The sequence below is a fragment of the Mixophyes fleayi genome, unplaced genomic scaffold (genome assembly GCF_038048845.1).
Source record: "Mixophyes fleayi isolate aMixFle1 unplaced genomic scaffold, aMixFle1.hap1 Scaffold_582, whole genome shotgun sequence".
Lineage (NCBI taxonomy): Eukaryota > Metazoa > Chordata > Amphibia > Anura > Limnodynastidae > Mixophyes > Mixophyes fleayi.
This window is the reverse complement of record NW_027448281.1, coordinates 10,001-15,000: the sequence shown is the minus strand read 5'-3', so window position 1 is coordinate 15,000 and position 5,000 is coordinate 10,001. Positions and strand designations below refer to the sequence as shown.

Sequence of the window (5,000 nt, the reverse complement as noted above, 5' to 3'; positions counted from 1 at the left end):
GGATGGGCCTGGTTAGTACTTGGATGGGAGACCACCTGGGAATACCAGGTGCTGTAGGCCTTTTTTTTTTCTATCTTGTTCCGGCTTCCTTCAATGCTGGTTTTTAGATGTATAAGAGATGTAGGTCAATAGGAAACCAATACCTACAGCCACACCACCCTGAACAAGCCCAATCTCGTCTGATCTTGGAAGCTAAGCAGAGCTGGGCCTGGTTAGTACTTGGATGCGAGACCACCTGGGAATACCAGGTGCTGTAGGCCCTTTTTTTTTTCTCTCTTGTTACGACTTCCTTCAATGCTGGTTTTGAGATGTATAAGAGATGTAGGTCAATAGGAAAACAATACCTACAGCCACACCACCCTGAACAAGCCCAATCTCATCTGATCTTGAAAGCTAAGCAGGTCCAGGCCTGGTTAGTACTTTTTTTTTTCTCTCTTGTTCTGGCTTCCTTCAATGCTGGTTTTAAAATGTATAAGTGATGTAGGTCATTAGAAAACCAATACCTACAGCCACACCACCCTGGACAAGCCCAATCTCATCTGATCTTGAAAAATAAGCCGCGCCAGGCCTAGTTAGTACATGGATGGGAGACCACCTGGGAATGCCAGGTGCTGTAGGCCTTTTTTTTTCTCTTTTGATCCGGCTTCCTTTAATGCTGGTTTTCAGATGTATAAGTGATGCTAGGTCATTAGGAAACCAAATCCTACAGCCACAACACCCTGAACAAGCCCAATCTCATCTGATCTTGGAAGCTAAGCAGAGCCGGGCCTGGTTAGTACTTGGATGCGAGACCACCTGGGAATACCAGGTGCTGTAGCATTTTTTTTTTTCTCTCTTGTTCCGGCTTCCTTCAATGCTGGTTTTGAGATGTATAAGAGATGTAGGTCAATAGGGAACCAATACCTACAGCCACACCACCCTGAACAAGCCAAATCTCGTCTGATCTTGAAAGCTAAGCAGGTCCAGGCCTGGTTAGTACTTTTTTTTTTCTCTCTTGTTCTGGCTTCCTTCAATGCTGGTTTTGAGATGTATAAGTGATGTAGGTCATTAAGAAACCAATACCTACAGCCACACCACCCTGAACAAGCCCAATCTCGTCTGATCTTGGAAGCTAAGCAGGCCCAGGCCTAGTTAGTACTTGGATGGGAGACCACCTGGGAATGCCAGGTGCTGTAGGCTTTTTTTTTTTCTCTCTTGTTCCGGCTTACTTCAATGCTGGTTTTTAGATGTATAAGAGATGTAGGTCAATAGGAAACCAATACCTACAGCCACACCACCCTGAACAAGCCCAATCTCGTCTGATCTTGGAAGCTAAGCAGAGCCTGGCCTGGTTAGTACTTGGATGCGAGACCACCTGGGAATACCAGGTGCTGTAGGCCCTTTTTTTTTTCTCTCTTGTTCCGGCTTCCTTCAATGCTTGTTTTTAGATGTATAAGAGATGTAGGTCAATAAGAATCCAATACCTACAGCCACACCACCCTGAACAAGCCCAATCTCGTCTGATCTTGGAAGCTAAGCAGGGCTGGGCCTGGTTAGTACTTGGATGGGAGACCTCCGGAAATAACAGGTGCTGTAGGCTTTTTTTTTTTCTCGCTTGTTCCGGCCTCCTTCAATGCTGGTTTTGAGATGTATAAGAGATGTAGGTCAATAGGAAACCAATTGCTACAGCCACACCACCCTGAACAAGCCCAATCTCGTCTGATCTTGGAAGCTAAGCAGAGCTGGGCCTGGTTAGTACTTGGATGGGAGACCACCTGGGAATACCAGGTGCTGTAGGCCTTTTTTTCTTCTCTCTTATTCCGGCTTCCTTCAATGCTGGTTTCTAGATGTATAAGAGATGTAGGTCAATAGGAAAACAATACCTACAGCCACACCACCCTAAACAAGCCCAATCTCATCTGATCTTGGAAGCTAAGCAGGGCCGGGCCCTGGTTAGTACTTGGATGGGAGACCACCTGGGAATACCAGGTGCTGTAGGCCTTTTTTTTTTCTCTCTTGTTCTGGCTTCCTTCAATGCTGGTGTTGAGATGTATAAGAGATGTAGGTCAATAGTAAACTAATACCTACAGCGACTCCACCTTGAACAAGCACAATCTCGTCTGATCTTGAAAGATAAGCCGCGCCAGGCCTAGTTAGTACATGGATGGGAGACCACCTGGGAATACCAGGTGCTGTAGGCCTTTTTTTTTCTCTTTTGATCCGGCTTCCTTCAATGCTGGTTTTCAGATGTATAAGTGATGTAGGTCATTAGGAAACCAAATCCTACAGCCACAACACCCTAAACAAACCCAATCTCGTCTGATCTTGGAAGCTAAGCAGAGCCGGGCCTGGTTAGTACTTGGATGTGAGACCACCTGGGAATACCAGGTGCTGTAGCCTTTTTTTTTTCTCTCTTGTTCCGGCCTCCTTCAATGCTGGTTTTGAGATGTATAAGAGATGTAGGTCAATAGGAAACCAATACCTACAGCCACACCACCCTGAACAAGCCAATCTCATCTGCTCTTGAAAGCTAAGCAGGTCCGGGCCTCGTTAGTACTTTTTTTTTTCTCTCTTGTTCTGGCTTCCTTCAATGCTGGTTTTAAAATGTATAAGTGATGTAGGTCATTAGGAAACCAATACCTAAAGCCACACCACCCTGGACAAGCCCAATCTCGTCTGATCTTGGAAGCTAAGCAGGGCCGGGCCTGGTTAGTACTTGGATGGGAGACCACCTGGGAATACCAGGTGCTGTAGGCTTTTTTTTTTTTCTCTCTTGTTCCGGCTTCCTTCAATGCTTGTTTTTAGATGTATAAGAGATGTAGGTCAATAGGAAACCAATACCTACAGTCACACCACCCTGAACAAGCCTCATCTTGGAAGCTAAGCAGAGCCGGGCCTGGTTAGTACTTGGATGCGAGACCACCTGGGAATACCAGGTGCTGTAGGCCCTTTTTTTTTTCTCTCTTGTTCCGACTTCCTTCAATGCTGGTTTTGAGATGTATAAGAGATGTAGGTCAATACAAAACCAATACCTACAGCCAAACCACCCTGAACAAGCCCAATCTCGTCTGATCTTGGAAGCTAAGCAGGGCTGGGCCTGGTTAGTACTTGGATGGGAGACCACCTGGAAATACCAGGTGCTGCAGGCTTTTTTTTTCTCTCTTGTTCCGGCTTCCTTCAATGCTGGTTTCTAGATGTATAAGAGATGTAGGTCAATAAGAAACCAATACCTACAGCCACACCACCCTGAACAAGCCAATCTCGTCTGATCTTGGAAGCTAAGCAGGTCCGGGCCTGGTTAGTACTTGGATGGGAGACCACCTGGGAATACCAGGTACTGTAGGCCTTTTTTTTTTCTCTCTTGTTCCGGCTTCCTTCAATGCTGGTTTTGAGATTATAAGAGATGTAGGTCAATAGGAAACCAAAACCTACAGCTACACATCTCTAAACAAGCCCAATCTTGTTTGTTCTTGGAAGCTAAGCAGGGCCAGGCCTGGTTAGTACTTGGATGGGAGACCACCTAGGAATACTAGGTGCTGTAGGCTTTTTTTTTTCTCTCTTGTTCCGGCTTCCTTCAATGCTTGTTTTTAGATGTATAAGAGATGTAGGTAAATAGGAAACCAATACCTACAGGCACACCACCCTGAACAAGCCTGATCTTGAAGCTAAGCAGAGCCAGGCCTGGTTAGTACTTGGATGTGAGACCACCTGGGAATACCAGGTGCTGTAGGCCCTTTTTTTTTTCTCTCTTGTTCCGACTTCCTTCAATGCTGGTTTTGAGATGTATAAGAGATGTAGGTCAATAGGAAACCAATACCTACAGCCACACCACCCTGAACAAGCCCAATCTCGTCTGATCTTGGAAGCTAAGCAGGGCCGGGCCTGGTTAGTACTTGGATGGGAGACACCTGGAAATACCAGGTGCTGTAGGCTTTTTTTTTTCTCTCTTGTTCCGGCCTCCTTCAATGCTGGTTTTGAGATGTATAAGAGATGTAGGTCAATAGGAAACCAATACCTACAGCCACACCACCCTGAACAAGCCCAATCTCGTCTGATCTTGAAAGCTAAGCAGGTCCGGGCCTGGTTAGTACTTTTTTTTTTCTCTCTTGTTCTGGCTTCCTTTAATGCTGGTTTTAAAATGTATAAGTGATGTAGGTTATTAGAAAACCAATACCTACAGCCACACAGCCCTGGACAAGCCCAATCTCGTCTGATCTTGGAAGCTAAGCAGCGCCGGGCCTGGTTAGTACTTGGATGGGAGACCACCTGGGAATACCAGGTGCTGTAGGCCTTTTTTTTTTTCTCTCTTGTTCCGGCTTCCTTCAATGCTTGTTTTTAGATGTATAAGAGATGTAGGTCAATAGAAAAACAATACCTACAGCCACACCACCCTGAACAAGCCCAATCTCGTCTGATCTTGGAAGCTAAGCAGGGCTGGGCCTGGTTAGTACTTGGATGGGAGACCACCTGGAAATACCAGGTGCTGTAGGCTTTTTTTTTTCTCTCTTGTTCCGGCCTCCTTCAATGCTGGTTTTGAGATGTATAAGAGATGTAGGTCAATAGGAAACCAATACCTACAGCCACACCACCCTGAACAAGCCTGAACTTGGAAGCTAAGCAGGGCCGGGACTGGTTAGTACTTGGATGGGAGACCACCTGGGAATACCAGGTGCTGTAGGCCTTTTTTTTTCCTCTCTTGTTCCGGCTTCCTTCAATGCTGGTTTTGAGATTATAAGAGATGTAGGTCAATACTAAACCAATACCTACAGATACACATTTCTGAACAAGCCCAATCTTGTTTGATGTTGGAAGCTAAGCAGGGCCGGACCTGGTTAGTACTTTGATGGGAGACCACCTGGGAATACCAATTGCTTTAGGCCTTTTTTTTTTCTCTCTTGTTCCGGCTTCCTTCAATGCTGGTTTTGAGATGTATAAGAGATGTAGGTCAATAGGAAACCAATACCTACAGCCCCACCACCCTGAACAAGCCCAATCTCGTCTGATCTTGGAAGCTAAGCAGG

At 45.8% G+C, this 5,000-nt stretch overlaps 4 non-coding genes and 15 pseudogenes across 4 annotated transcripts in view; all 19 read left to right on the top strand.

Annotated features, from left to right (window-relative positions):
• The window catches only part of LOC142134973 (5S ribosomal RNA), a 119-nt gene extending 59 nt beyond the window's left edge, over positions 1–60 (top strand). The window contains exon 1 of the ribosomal RNA XR_012687145.1: positions 1–60. This exon is cut by the window's left edge and continues 59 nt beyond it. This is a non-coding gene — a ribosomal RNA (5S ribosomal RNA).
• Positions 61–141: 81 nt separating this feature from the next.
• On the top strand, positions 142–260 carry LOC142134912 (5S ribosomal RNA; annotated as a pseudogene).
• A 241-nt stretch (positions 261–501) lies between these two features.
• On the top strand, positions 502–620 carry LOC142135049 (5S ribosomal RNA; annotated as a pseudogene).
• An 81-nt stretch (positions 621–701) lies between these two features.
• On the top strand, positions 702–820 carry LOC142135002 (5S ribosomal RNA; annotated as a pseudogene).
• Positions 821–1,060: 240 nt separating this feature from the next.
• On the top strand, positions 1,061–1,179 carry LOC142134979 (5S ribosomal RNA; annotated as a pseudogene).
• Positions 1,180–1,260: 81 nt separating this feature from the next.
• On the top strand, positions 1,261–1,379 carry LOC142134995 (5S ribosomal RNA; annotated as a pseudogene).
• Positions 1,380–1,461: 82 nt separating this feature from the next.
• LOC142134954 (5S ribosomal RNA) lies at positions 1,462–1,579 on the top strand (annotated as a pseudogene).
• An 81-nt stretch (positions 1,580–1,660) lies between these two features.
• On the top strand, positions 1,661–1,779 carry LOC142134862 (5S ribosomal RNA). The gene has a single exon (XR_012687125.1). It is a non-coding gene; the product is annotated as a 5S ribosomal RNA (ribosomal RNA).
• An 81-nt stretch (positions 1,780–1,860) lies between these two features.
• Positions 1,861–1,980, top strand: LOC142134892 (5S ribosomal RNA; annotated as a pseudogene).
• Positions 1,981–2,260: 280 nt separating this feature from the next.
• On the top strand, positions 2,261–2,379 carry LOC142135027 (5S ribosomal RNA; annotated as a pseudogene).
• Positions 2,380–2,617: 238 nt separating this feature from the next.
• On the top strand, positions 2,618–2,736 carry LOC142134860 (5S ribosomal RNA). The gene has a single exon (XR_012687123.1). It is a non-coding gene; the product is annotated as a 5S ribosomal RNA (ribosomal RNA).
• Positions 2,737–3,009: 273 nt separating this feature from the next.
• Positions 3,010–3,128, top strand: LOC142134875 (5S ribosomal RNA; annotated as a pseudogene).
• A 79-nt stretch (positions 3,129–3,207) lies between these two features.
• On the top strand, positions 3,208–3,325 carry LOC142134970 (5S ribosomal RNA; annotated as a pseudogene).
• An 80-nt stretch (positions 3,326–3,405) lies between these two features.
• On the top strand, positions 3,406–3,524 carry LOC142135053 (5S ribosomal RNA; annotated as a pseudogene).
• Positions 3,525–3,794: 270 nt separating this feature from the next.
• On the top strand, positions 3,795–3,912 carry LOC142134963 (5S ribosomal RNA; annotated as a pseudogene).
• A 239-nt stretch (positions 3,913–4,151) lies between these two features.
• Positions 4,152–4,270, top strand: LOC142134932 (5S ribosomal RNA; annotated as a pseudogene).
• Positions 4,271–4,352: 82 nt separating this feature from the next.
• LOC142135024 (5S ribosomal RNA) lies at positions 4,353–4,471 on the top strand. The gene has a single exon (XR_012687150.1). It is a non-coding gene; the product is annotated as a 5S ribosomal RNA (ribosomal RNA).
• Positions 4,472–4,551: 80 nt separating this feature from the next.
• Positions 4,552–4,660, top strand: LOC142135041 (5S ribosomal RNA; annotated as a pseudogene).
• Positions 4,661–4,940: 280 nt separating this feature from the next.
• The window catches only part of LOC142134985 (5S ribosomal RNA), a 119-nt pseudogene continuing 59 nt past the window's right edge, over positions 4,941–5,000 (top strand).